This window comes from Sarcophilus harrisii, chromosome 2, assembly GCF_902635505.1.
Source record: "Sarcophilus harrisii chromosome 2, mSarHar1.11, whole genome shotgun sequence".
Taxonomy (NCBI): Eukaryota; Metazoa; Chordata; class Mammalia; order Dasyuromorphia; family Dasyuridae; genus Sarcophilus; species Sarcophilus harrisii.
In genome coordinates, this window is record NC_045427.1 from 97,567,760 (window position 1) to 97,582,240 (window position 14,481).

The 14,481-nt window shown below is 32.9% G+C and overlaps 1 long non-coding RNA gene across 1 annotated transcript in view; it reads right to left on the bottom strand.

Annotated features, from left to right (window-relative positions):
* Positions 1-14,481, bottom strand: part of LOC116421368 — a 71,472-nt gene that overhangs the window by 12,065 nt on the left and 44,926 nt on the right. The window contains exon 2 of the long non-coding RNA XR_004231707.1: positions 12,680-12,773. This is a non-coding gene — a long non-coding RNA (uncharacterized LOC116421368). The remainder of the gene's footprint in view (positions 1-12,679; positions 12,774-14,481) is intronic.

Genomic DNA, 14,481 nt, shown 5'->3' on the forward strand with positions numbered 1-14,481 from the left:
TGTGTGTATATAAACACACATTTTTACAGTCTTATATCGTATTTTTGTTTTTTGTTTTTTTTCTATATAGCACCACTTTAAAGTATCAAAGCACAAATTTTTTCACTAACTTTAGCGGGGTTAGGATGGAATAAGTTGATCTGTTTATTTGACCATTCTCCAACTTAACATCTATATTCCAAACAACATAGTTGGGTTACCTTGGTAATTTAAAAAATATCATTTTAGTCTCCATTTCCAGAATATTTTTCTCCGTCTATAAACTATATTATAAATGATGTGCTAAAAATACCACCTATATTTAAAGATTCTTCTAAAAAAGAGAAAGCTCATTTAGAATCAGAAATCTAGATGTGACTAATTTAAATGTTTGGATTAGCATAAATTATTATATTACTATATAGGACTTCATAATTTTTATATTACAATCTTAATACATTTTATTACCTAATTTTTTGGAAAGCAAGTCAATTACAACTAAAGTAAATAGAAAAAAGGTTTATATTTAAAGAGAGGAAATGACTCAATATCTCTAAGGGAGACAGGGAGAGTCCTAAATTGAGGGGGAAGTAAAAGTGAATAAGCTGTTTAAAAAAATGTTTCTAAAAATGCATCCAAGTTATGTATCAGCAACAGCATTTCTGTTACTAAAATATTTCATTTTCTGAATAAGATTTTTATATCAATACTTTTTTTGCTCAAGAATATCAGGATGAAAGTTAATAAAGGCAGAATTTTCATGAGAGTTAACTTGGAACATTGAGATTGTATCTCATTATTTCTTTGTTTATTTGTTTGTTTTCTTTGTGACCGCTGAGGATATTAGAATAACAAGGACTTCCTTGATATTCTGATCAGGGCAAACATGTGCACATTGCCTCCATAGGGATATATGTATAATCTGAAGGATTTACACTATGGGACAATGGTGAAATCCTTTACTAATTTCCATAACTGGGTGCTTTGTTAAAGAGGGCTGTCAAATAGGCCAGGAAGAGCATGGCTACACAGTAGACTATAAAAGGAGAAGACAAACACTCTGTTCTCATTTCCTCTGGTTTGAGTGTGTCACTTGGGATGCTGCCAGTTCTTTTAGACTTCCAGTGTGGATAGGGGAAGGGCTTTCTCTTCCCCTTCCCAGCAGAAGCTTTGGCAGCTTATACAAACATGGCACTGAAAATATGTACTTGCTAAGGTGAGCCAAAGACTAGACTTTGTTGTCTACTGTTTGGTTCTTTCCTGAGCACAGGGGACCAAGCAACAATTCTAAGAGATGACTCTTTTCAGAGCTGCCTCGGTGGCTGCCTTGTGAATTTGCTTGACAGCCTGAGAATTCCAGTCAGGTATTAGATGCCCAATGGGAACTATACAGTTTTTCAGAAGAGGACAGATGACCATTGATAGCATCCCCTAGAATCTGAAAGGACAAAGGAAACAAGGGGCATGTCCTGCCTGGTCAGAAGACCTGGACTTCTGAGTACTGAGACCCTAAAGACTGACCCTAAAGATTCACAAAGTGAAATACCTATTCATAGATCTCATCAGTCTTCTCCTAAATGGTTTTTCTCCCTACCAGGAAATATTAGAATCGTAATAGGTTATAGTTTACGGTGTTAAGTATATCTTAAAGCACCCTTTGAATCTTGAGTTTTCAGAATTTCTTTTGTGGTTGAGAAAATAAATAGCCATCATATTCAGATCAAAAATTACTACTTTTTCATTGAACAGCTTTTTTTTTTTTTTTTTAAGAATGGAATCTGTTTTTCTCTTTTGGAGATACCCTACACATGTATAGTAACCAATCTTTACTGAAGTGATTTTTTTCTGTGGTTCTGAGATTAGGAACTCATGAATTCAAGAAAAACCCAATTACACCTCTTTAGGGTCATATTTTCCCAAGACTGAACCTGATCCAATAGTTAAAGAAGTGAGGGCTTGCTGTGACATCAGCATTTATAGGAGGAATTCTTACTGTAATCTCTATTTACCTGAATTGGTATTGGAATATCATCACCAGGGGTCCTGTGTTTCTACTATTACTAGTTAATGATAACAATTTTATAAGAAAGACAACAGCATTCTAGAATCAAATAAGATTTAAGGTTCAGAACTAATGTTTCTACAGCAAGCTCTTTCTTTTGTCTCTTTGTTTTTAGCAATTCATTTTATTTCCCACAAATCCTCAGACAGCTCATTAACACCCTTTGTATTTAGGTCAAGTTTCTATTTCTCAGAGCCTCTCCATGCTGCCCAGTCATATATTTTTATTCTTCTACTCAGATCTTTCCTTCCTTGAGACAATTAAAAAAACTATCCCTCAGTACTTTTATGATTGTTTCTCCTTTAGCATTAATTTCTTTTATATGTATTTGACCAATTCTAGTAAGCTCAATAAAAAAGATATGCTTTGTGTATTAGAACAATAAAGGCAGGGTATGTTTCTGATAATGTTAATTTTTCTTTAGTGGATCAGTGTTTTATTTAACACATAAATATATGCATATATGATAAACTTATTTGAATAAAATGGGATAATATATAAATATATCATACAGAATAACTTACAATTCATCTTAATTGAATTAGCATCTTATTTAACACAAAAATAAATATGTGAAACACGTATGTGATCCAATCTAAGTAATTATTGAATCAGGATAAGTAAAAGAAGCTACATTTTTTTTCATTTTATTTTTATGTTTTTGAAATAAGGCATTTCCACAACATAATAGAATAAAAGAAAGAATGGTTCCACATGAAACTGGAAATCTATTATGTATAATGTGATATTTCTTTTAAATATCTAATAAAGTTATGATGTAAATTTTTTTCATTTTTTTTCTTCTTTTACCCCACAATCCCAGAGATGGTTACCATTATATGTATTATATTTCCTGAGCTCAAGGGACCAAGCAACAATTCTAAGAGATGGCTCTTTTCAGCTGCCTCACTGGCTGCCTTGTAAATTTTCTTGACAGCCTGAGAATTCCAGTCAGGTATTAGATGCCCAATGGGAACTATATAGTTTTTCAGAAGAGGACAGATGACCATTGATAGCATCCCCTAGAATCTGAAAGGACAAAGGAAACAAAGGGCATATATATATATATATATATATATATATATATATGTGTGTGTGTGTGTGTGTTTGTGTGTATGTATGTATGTATATATATAATATAGAAAATCATTCTATACATTTATCAATTAAAAGAAGCTATTCTTAAAGAGATAACTTTGAATTATCAGTCTTATTAAAAAAATAAGACTTACATACAAAAAATGATAAAACAGTATATTATCAAAAACAAAAATGGATGACAGATAATAAATGTTATAAGCACTCAGACAATGGAAAAGCTGATTTGGCCTAAAACAGTTAGGAAAAGCTTCAGTAATATTGCAGAAATCTTGCAAATTTAGCTTGTCTTTACAAGATAATAATAGTAATGCCACTTGTATTTGTTTTTTTTTTATGATCCATATAGCTATTCCAAAACCACAGAATCATGGAATTAGAGTCTCAGAAGATATCCAGTCCAATCCATGGCTGGACAAACAACCTTCCTATAATACCACCAAAAAATTACCCAGTCTTTCCTTGAAGATCAACAGGAAAGGGAACTCACTACCAAGGCAGCCCATTTCATTTTTAGGAAATTCTCTGCTCATATTGAGCCCAAACATGCCTCTCTGTGACTTCCAGTCATAGTTCCTTATTCTGTCCTAGTAGAGCCCTGAACTGGGAGTCAGACTTGAATTCAATTCTTATTTCAGACACTTTCTGGATTTGTGACCTTGAGAAAATCATTTAACCTCTTAGAGCCTCAGTTTCTTCATCTGTAAAACAATAATACAGAGTGGGGTCAAAAGATTTTGGGGTCACTCTATACTTATAATACCTACCTTTAGGGTTGTTATGAGAAAACAGTGTTTTATGAACCTTAAAACACTATTTAAATGTGAATTGCTATTGTTATTCTGCATCCCTATTTTTTAAATATTTAAATGCAGTTATTACAACCACCACCAGCTATGATCGCACTTTAACCAGGTCTTGTTTAGGTTAAGCATCTCCTTTAATCATGGCTTGACTTCAAGACCCTTCACTCTCCAAAAGCCCAAGGGCTTCTCTGACCAGCTTTCAAATTTGTCAGAGTCAGTTCCCTCAGCCCAATAATATATTCCCTTTGTTATTCCCGTTTTTCAGATGAGAAAACAAAATCTAAGAGGTTAAGTGATCACCTTATCACCACCTATCACCACCCAACTATTCCATTTTTATCCATACTAATCCCCTACATGTGTTATATGATGCAGTCAAATTATTCTTGTCACTAAGCAGACACCAAAAGAATTGTCCTGCACTTTCCTCCTTCCTACCTTTACTCACATTCTTCTGTAAAGCTGACATACCCTTTTCTCACCAACAGCCTCTGAAGCTGACTGATTAATTCCCACAATTCTTTGAAGACCAACTGAAAATTTACCTCCTCAATTAAGAATGATTTAATCCTCCAGGCAACAATAATGGTCATTTTCCTGTTGGATCTTCCATAAGCACTTTGTACTTCTCTCTTAAATATTTTTTCTTCTTCTTAGTTATTTCTGTATATGTTTCACACCTTCACTAAACTATAAGCACTATATGGGCAAGGACTATAATTAATCAAAAATTTGTATTTCTCCCTGTGTCTAGCAGTAAATGTATACACAGTAGACATTTAATTAATGTGTATTTATTGCATTTAAAGTAAGATGGTCAGTGAGAATTGAGCAAAGGAAATATCAATAAAGAAATCAAAGCTCCTGATTGGGAATTAAGGGATAATATCCATAACAATATAAACAAATATCAATATCAATAAAGAACCCAAAGCTTCTAATTGGGCAATAAGAGATAGAGAAGAAAAGAAAATAAGGACAATATGCTGGAATTTGTTCATTTTTCTTGGACTTACGTAATTATTAAATATATTTAAATTAATCTTTTCTTTTATACAGTGTTGCCCATGTTATATGACTGGAGTGTTTATTCTGGATAAAAGGTGCAAGTATCCTAAATTGGTCCACCCACAACTCACACCAAAGCTAAACTGAGACATGTTGTAGGAGGGAATCAGGGATTTCTACTGAGCTCTGAGCAGCTTTTAACTAAAAGTGTAGGTGGTGTTAATGTTAAAAGTATCACTAAAAAAGCACTTAGAAAAGTATACACACAAACTCATTATAAATTGATTTTTCACCCATATGGCTTTTCTATATAATATGTTTTGCTTGAGGGTCACTCTTCTATCTTAATTTTCAGAATCCTCTGTTAAAATGGAGGATCCTGGATCAGGACCTTAATAATAGAATCACAGGCTTTACTCCCACAATATTAAGGGCAAAAAAGTTTTTGCTTGGGTACTGTCAACATAACTCTTCCCAAAGAATAAAAAAGGAAATTGGGAATTGAACCAAGGTTTCTCTTACTTCCTTGATAAGAGCTTAAAGTCACAGAAATTACATAAAATGTTTTGACAGCTTCACCCAGAACCAGACTTCATTTCAGCCAAGTGGTTTAGTAAATAAGTCAATCAACAAACATTTATTAATGTCAACTAACTTGCTGAAAGCTATTAGATACCTAATCATTTTATGTGTATTGATCTTGATTTATTTAAATCAGTGATTCTTAAAGCATAGACCAGGAACCCCACTGTTTCCGGGGGAGAGGGGGTCTATGAGGTCAAAACTTTTCATAATAATAGCATCATGCAATAATATTATAGTAGAAATAATACTAAGACTTTTTAATTTCTAATATAGAAAAGACCAGTAGATATAACACACATAAACAAGAATTGGGGGGGCGTCCTCAATAATTTTTAAGAGTGTTAGAGGGGTTTTGATGCCAAAAAGTTTGAGAACTCCCGAACTAACTTATCAGCTACTTGAGGACAAAGATCACATTTTCTATTTTTTATTATTCCTTTTGGCAGGAGTGCCAAACAAAGACACTATAAACCATACATAAGGATTCTTGTGACTCAGAAAACTACATTTAAAAATCATCTGTGTTTTATTTCATATTTATTTATTTTGTTAAATATTTCCCAATTGCATTTTAATCTGATTTGGCTGTATTCTGCCGTTTAGCATGAAACCCAGCACCTACTTGATATTTTACTCGGCATACTTGTTGACTGGAGCAGTGGGGAGATTTTCCTCTTGGAAATTTGTGGGGAGTCACAAACCAATTAGAGAAAAAGGTACCTTTCATTCGAGGACAGTAGATGGCACAATAAATAGAGTGCCAGGCTTGAAGTCAGGAAGACCTGAGCTCAAATCCTGCACCAGACATTTATTAACCATGTAACCCTGGGTTAATGCTCCCTTAACCTAAACTACCTCGTGTTTACTACTTCATGTTCTTTGTGTACTATTTTATGTACATGTTTTATTTTCTGAATAGAATATAAGCTCTTTGAGAATAGAGACTGCTTCATTTTGTACTCTCATTCCTAGCACAGTGATTGATAATTAATATTTGATCATTTAAGACTGATTAATTGATAAGATCTTCATGATCAGATGGTGGCCCAGAGTCAGGTAAGAGAAGCAGTAGATGGACTTCCTCCATCTAGGCTACCATATCCATTGGGGTTTACTTTCTCTCTGCAGTAATTCCCTACCAACCTGATACCAACCATATGAAAGAAGTATACTCAATGTTATGTCAGTGCCCAGGACAGAAAAAACATGTCCCTTGCCTTCTGGGTGTCAGCATCCTAAAGGAAAGTCATTTGTTTTTATTATACATCTGTTTAATACCATACTTCAGGAAATCATACCACAAATTATACAAAAGTATTGAAATTAATGGGAAATGTACATTGATAGATTCCATGGTCTGGAAGAAAAGAAAAATTCCACCTTCAACTCACTCAGACATGGAGTCTCTGAGCTCAAGAATGGAAGAAAAGGTCTTGCCAGCTGCAAGAAGGAAACAGTAAGAAATAGTTGCCTATTTCTATTTCAAGGAAGACCAATCCAAAATGTGGTGAACTACTCTTTGATAATGAGAAATTAAGGCAAAGCCTAGAATATGCTATATCAAAAAGCAGAGGAAGACACTAATATCCTATAAACTTGAACAATTTCCACAGGAAAAAAAGATGAATTTTCAATAAAATCAATGCTCTTCTGTTAGTCAATAAACATTTTTAAAGAATCTACTATATGCCAGATATGGTACTAAGTCTCAGGGACACAAAAAATAGAGGCAAAAGATAGCTCTTGCCTTCAAAGAGTTTACAATCTAATGGGAAGACAATAAGCAAACAAAAAAATGTACACACTATATAAAGAAAAACAGGAAATAATTTTAAAAGAAAGGCCCCTAGAATTAAGAGGGATTGAAAAAGACTTCCTGACTTTAGTTTGGACTTGAAGGAAGCTAGGGAAACCAGAAGGTAGAGTTGAGTTGATTTTTTTTCAAATGAAAATTTATTAGGAAAAAGAAATTTTCTGCCTCTGACACAAAGTTTGAAGAGATATTTAACATGCTAAGTGACAGAGTATGTACCCTAAAAGATCTAGGTTAGACCACTGGACTAAATAATAAAGATCAAATATAAGAAAAAACATGTAAAGTCATGTACTTTTATTAAAATAATTGGCTTTATAAGTACAAGACGAGAGAGACATGGTGAGACAGCAGTTCATCTAAAAATGTCTAGGGAACTACAAGTGCAATATGAATCAATATAACAGTCAAAATGGATAATGAGCTCATGGATTCTGAGGCATAATTTCAGGAATAAGGAGATGGTAATTCATCTGTACTCTGTCGAGCTCAGGCCAATTCTAAAGTATTGTTTTAAGTTTTGGGCAGCACCATTTAGTAATTTAATTGATAGATCTGATAGATCTGTCTAGGGGAAAACACTTAGGATCTTTCTTGTTTGTTTTTTGGGTTTTTTAAAATAATAATAGATTTTTATTTTTCAAAATACCTGCAAAGATAGTTTTCAACATTCACCCTTGTAGATGCTTGTATTCCAAATTTTTCTCCCTCCTTCCCTCCCTCTTTCCTCCCTTAGACAGCAAGTATTCCAAAATAGGTCAAACATGGACACCTAAGATATTGAAAAGTTTTGAATTTATATCATATGTAGATGGGTAGAAGGAACAATATTTTGTCAAGAAAAGGGAAAACCTGGGGAAGACATGATAAGTGTCTTTAAGAATTTCAAGGACTGCCAATTGAAAGGATAATACTTAGTCAATGTATGCCCAGAGGAAAAAACTAGGAGCAATGGCTAGAGCTTTCAAAGAGAAAAATTTATGTTTTACATCCAGAAAAATTCTCCAGAAGTAATCCATAATGGAATGGGCCAATCTGAGGTCTTCAAGCAGATTGAATGACTATTTATCTGATATTTTGTAGTAGAGATTCTTTTTCAATACAGGTGTGATTAAATCATAATTGAGGTCCCTAAATTTTGGGATATGATGAAATTTAAGAAAGGTAAACAAGTATATCTGGCAGGGTGATTGCTTGTTGTTTATATCCTTCCTGTAAAAGAACACTTTTGACTCCTAAAAGTTAATCCCTCCTCAACAAAAGATAAATGAAGGACAAAGAAAGAGTTTTGAGCACAAGTGTTCAAGCAAAAGTAACTTAGAGCAATGGGGTGAGGAAATAAAAGGATCCAGATACTGATGTTCCAAGGAGAAATTCTGAGTGAGGCCATTGAATATAGGAATTATCAGAAATCATTATATAACAATCTTAAGTTTGAATGCAATTTATTGTGCCAAAGTTTAGGATCTGATACACAAGTTGCAGGAAAGGCAAGAGAAAGAGGAAATCAAAGAAGAACAATTTCAAAAGAGGAAAAGAAAAAAATGTAGTAAATGATTTATATTTCTAACATAGTTTCAGAAAGAATCTACATAATCTGACTTTCATATAGAAATTAATAAATACTTGTGGATTATCATAATGTGATAATAATAAATTAATGGCTGTTGTCATCAGTCTAGTAGTGCAGTGGATAGAGCACAGGTTTAAAGTCAGGAAGACAAATTCTGATCTGTCTGTGTGATCCTGGGCAAGTCACTAAAACCTGGTTGTCTCAGTTCCTCACCTGTAAAATGATTTGGGGAAGGAAATGGCAAACTATTCCAGTATTTTTGCCAAACAGGGATATGAAGAATCAAATCTGACCAACACAACAACAATAAAGTTCTATTAAGGCTGCAAAACAAATGTAAACATCTAATTAGAAGATCTTAGAAAATTATGAAATATTTAGTCATGGCTAATACCTATAGTTCCTGCCCTTGAGATTGATAGATTTTGAGCAGCAATGGACTAGGCCCATTAGGATTGCTAAATTAGCTATAAATGTGATGATTCTGGGTTGCCAGAGCAGGATCAGAAACAAGCTCAAATCAGAAACTAGAGCAGGTCAAAGCTCCTGTGCAGATCAGAGTGAGGAAAATCTTTTAGCCTCTGTCTTTCCAGTCTAGACAAGATTTTTTAAATTAAAGACAAAGAGAAAAAGGAAAATATGAAATATAAATATAACAGTGGAGTAGTTGGAGTATTCAATGGAGTTTGACTGGAGATAACTGCTTTAATATTAATTTCAAGGATCTAAAATTTTGTTATAGATTCTCATCCTCTTTTACTCTATTGATTATAATCCTTTCATGCCTTGCTATGGCCAAAAGATATATTATTTGCCTTTAGTTAGTCTTCTGACAATGTGTCTCCAGATGTGCCCAGGTGACAAACACATAATCCCTGACCTTGTTTATATTCAAAGCCTTTCCAATTTGATAGGATCTATTAGAGTCTGGGTTAGTTTGGAGTTTCTGTCATTAAGGGACTCAGCAAACAAAGTCTGTAATCAAACTTCAGTGATAATTCATCAAAATTTATTATAACTAAATCAATATATATAAATAAATGCATGAAATTTATTATAAATAAAAATTATTATAAAATAATATGGGAGAAAATGGAAACATTGACTAAATGAAAAAAAAGTTTGCTTGAATATTTAAACAAACTTATCAAGTATTTTTCAATTAATTGAATATACTGTAAATTTTTAAAGTACTAATCATATTTTTAGCATTGATGAAAAAATAATGAATTATTTTCTGTGTAGTAAAGTGAAGGTGAAAGTATACATTTTTTCAACTTAAAATAGCCCCTTCATCAATAGTAACTTTGATACTTTAATTTATTTTTAAAATCTATTGTATGACTTCTAAATTTAGTATAAACATGGGAAATTCTCAAAATGATTTTCTGTAGCAAAAGATTTAGCTAAAGCTAAATCTGTTTTTTTGTAAATAATTATTCTATGAAATTTATCATTTACAATTTTATTCTAAATACTCAAAATATTAGATTATTGAAGAAAATAGGAATAGAAACCATTTTTTTATCTTGATTATGCTACAATTTCACCTCACTTCTTACTTAACAGTAATAATCTAGTAATAATTGTTGGTTTGTTGTTCAGTTATGTCTGACTCTTCATGACACCATTTGGGGTTTTCTTGGCAAAGATACTAGAAGGGTTTGCCATTTCTTTCTCCAGTTAATTTTACAGATGAAGAAATTGAGGCAAATAAGGTTAAGTGGCATTCCCTAAGTCACACAACCAATAAGTGTCTTGGGCCAGATTTTAATTTAAGAAGATGAATCTTCCTGACTCCAGACCTGGTGCTGAATCTTTTGGACCACCCAGCTGCTAAATCTAGTAAAAAAACATTTGCCATGTTCTTTTCTCAGGGGCACATAAATCAAAATCTGGAAGATATTGTTTCTTCCAGCTAGACTGTAAATGCCTCCAGGGCATAAACTCGCTTACTTTTGCCTTTGTAGCCTCAGCACCAATAATATTGAGTGGAACACATTAGATGCTTAATAAAGACTTGCAGATTGATTGAAGGGGTGATTGAAGGTCAACTAGTCTAATCTCTTCACTTTACAGATGATTAAACTAAATTCTAAAGAGAGTAATGGACTTGCCCAAAATTATATAGATATTAGGTAGAAAAGTAGGTTCAAACCCCAATCCTATAACTATAAAGCCTTATCATCTCTTTTGTCCAGGAAAATGAACTTCTTGTTTGTTTGAAGCCATATACAGGTTTCCCTAACATTTAGCCTCATCCGGAGACTGGAGTGTGTGTGTGTGTGTGTAAGACACATACACAGAAACATATATATAATATTCATAATATTTTTTTTAATTCTCTATACTATTACCAAATAGATTTTTAAAAAAAAATCTACAGTTGATATGATAGTGGATCTTTATAGAGCATTCTGGTGGTTCAGCATTTAGTCAAAAAGAAAGAAACCACAGTAACAATTCTATTTTCAGTAATATGCTGACTTTCCTGGTAACACTAGTAGAGAGCAATGAATAAACAAAAAACGTGTTTAAGTTTAGAAACAGCGGCAATAAAATCAGAATTTGCCAGAAGAGACAGGTTCACCTGCAAAGGACAACCATTTAACAGTGAAATAAGAGAAGGAATAGAAAATATTAATTTTCAGCATTTTAGGAAGACATTTCAGTGAAATGAGTTGACAATTTATTACTTTCAATCTTCAGTTCTATTTTCCAAGAAAATATCATTACAACTATATCCCTAATAAAATATTATTAGCTACTTATAAGTTAAATCTTAACTAATAGGGGCCCAATTGAACAGAATTTTTTTTTCCAAAACATATCCATGCCAGGAAGTTCAGAATACTAAAATTATCATATAAGGAAGGATGGCATATACAACTCTATAAAGCAAGTTAGCTTTTTTGAGTGGATATTGTATTGTTTGAAGATAGCCCTACAAGGCTGAGAAGCTGCTTAGAAACCCTTAACTGAGGACCTACGAAATGCTGACCAGAAACCCAGCCAGATCATAAAACTGATAACAAGGAGTTTTCTCACAATTATATATCTCAAGTGACCTAAGTGTCTTATCTGAAAACTGGCCCCACACTGATCAATCAGTTATTGTTTCCATGTTCATTTGATTGTTCACAGATACTTGGGGTTAGGAGAGGATATCTCCTTATCTGATTTCAGGGAATTGTACTTGTTCATTTTCTCCTTCCCAATTTCGAAAGTCCCTGATATTTCATCCAGTTAAAAATCAGATTACCTAATGTTGATTCCTAGTTAATTATTTCCTTTTAACTATTTGGTCTTTTTTGATTATTATTTTTTTAATGTTTAAAAATCTGTCTCCCCCATATTCAAGGTCCAGCCCTAAGCTGAAGAAGGGCCAGGTCACAATTTGTTAGGCAATTGGCATTCATTGCTTAATAAATGAATATGCTTGGAAGATAAATGCTCTGTTTCCTCAATTATTTTATCTTTTACCCATCACATTTCCAAATCTGCATTCAGGTTAGAGTAATGGGACTATATGGCAACTCCTTCAAGTAAGCTTCCCTGCTTTCCTTTTTGTTTAGAAGAAAGGGGTTCCAAGATAGTGACTGGCAGAATGCAAAGTGTCATCCTTATTTCTGCTTCCAAATTTATATGGTGGGATCTTTGAACCCAGTAATTGGCTGAGGGAGAATGGAAATAGGAGAGTGGAATGATTCCCAACTTATTCAAAGTTTGCTAACAAGAGATATAAAGAATCTTACCTATGATCCTGGATACTATGAGGTCATTTGGGCTCAGATGGACATTACTTAGGATGTTATAATTGGAGAATCAAGAGGAAGTCTTAGTAGGTTTCTATGAGGAAATTAAAACAAAGCAATAATTAATTAAAACTCTATAGATTCACAAAGGTCTTTTCAGAGGTTTCTTCCTCTCACATTGACTGGTCAGTGCCAGTTGAATGGTCTTGGGTTAATTTCTCAGACTGAGGCTCAAAGAGCTTAGGAAGTTGCTTATAGCTTTTTATTTTAGGATTCTATATAGAAATTTTACATAGAAATGTTAACTTAGATTCTAAAAGAGAAGGAAAATAAACTTCTAGTATACAAAGATCCTAACAAAGGGGGAAAGACTTTAATTATTAATATAGTTACATATGGAGGGATGTGTAATGTTCCTATTTTCTAGCAAGAAATTTCAGTTCATTTACATTGTCCAGTGAAAAAGAATGACACTTGGAAATATACAATTCTAGAAAATAAATATAGTCTTATACACATTGTTAAAAAAAAAAAAAGTTAGGGTTGGGAGAATTATAGAAACCACAAATCAGATAACCTAAATGAATTGTGTCAGTCATAGTTTAAAAGGATATACAATTTATGGCAACTCTGAAGTACAATAAGGTACAAACTACAACTGAAGGCTTTTTCCACATGCATTACCTCCAAAAAGTCTCTCTCACTATGGAATCTCTATTGTGCTATATTAAAGTGTGAGTTTCTAGGACAAATTTTTTTCATACTCTTACATTTGTAAGGCTTCTCTGTAGTGGGTCTTCTCTGATGAACAAGGTTTGATCTCAAACTGAAAGTTTTTCTACACCTATTACCTCCACTAGCATTATCTCCAGTATGGAATCTCTGATCCTAAATAAAGCATAATCTCCAAAAGAGTATAAAATCCCTAAAAGGCAGAAATTTTTTTTTCTGTTTTTATATCACCATAAAGGGGTGCCTTGAGTTCAGGAGGAATTTAATAAATATTTGTCAGCTGGGTTTAAATGAATTCTATTTTGACTCCTTTGGGATTGTCTTGGATCATTATATTACTAAGAAAAGCTAAGTTGTTCACACAGTTCATCATACAATATTGCTGTTACAACATTCTCTTAGTTCTTCTCACTTCATTTTGTATGAGTTTATTTAAATCTTTCAGGTTTTTCCTTAAGTAATATTATTCATTAGTTCTTGTATACAATAGTATTCATCACAATTATATACCACAGCTTCTTTAGCCATTTCCAATTGATGGTCATCCCTTTGATTTCAAATTTTCAGCCACCACAAAAGAGCTATTATAAATATTTTTATATAAATAGTTCTTTTCCCTTTTCTTTTTACATCTTTGTGATATAGACTTAGCAGTAGTATTGCTGGATCAAAGGGTATGCATAGTTTTATAGTCCTTTGGACATAGTTCTAAATTGTTCTCCAGCATGGTTGGATCAGTTCACAGCTTTACCAACAGTGCATTAGTTTTCCCACTTTTTCTCAAATATCTTTCATTTTCCTTTTTTGTCATATTAACCATTCTGATGAATGTGAAATGTGTACCTCAGAGTTGTTTTAATTTAATCAATAGAGATTTAGAGCATTTTAAAAATCTGACTATATCGAGATTTGATTTCTTTGTCTGATTACCACCTTTTAATATTCTTTGGCTATTTATAAGTTATATGACTTGTGTTTTTATAAACTTGACCCAGTTTTCTATATATTTGAGAAATAAGACCTTTATCAGAGATATATGCTGCAAAATCGACCCTCCCCCAGTTTTCCAC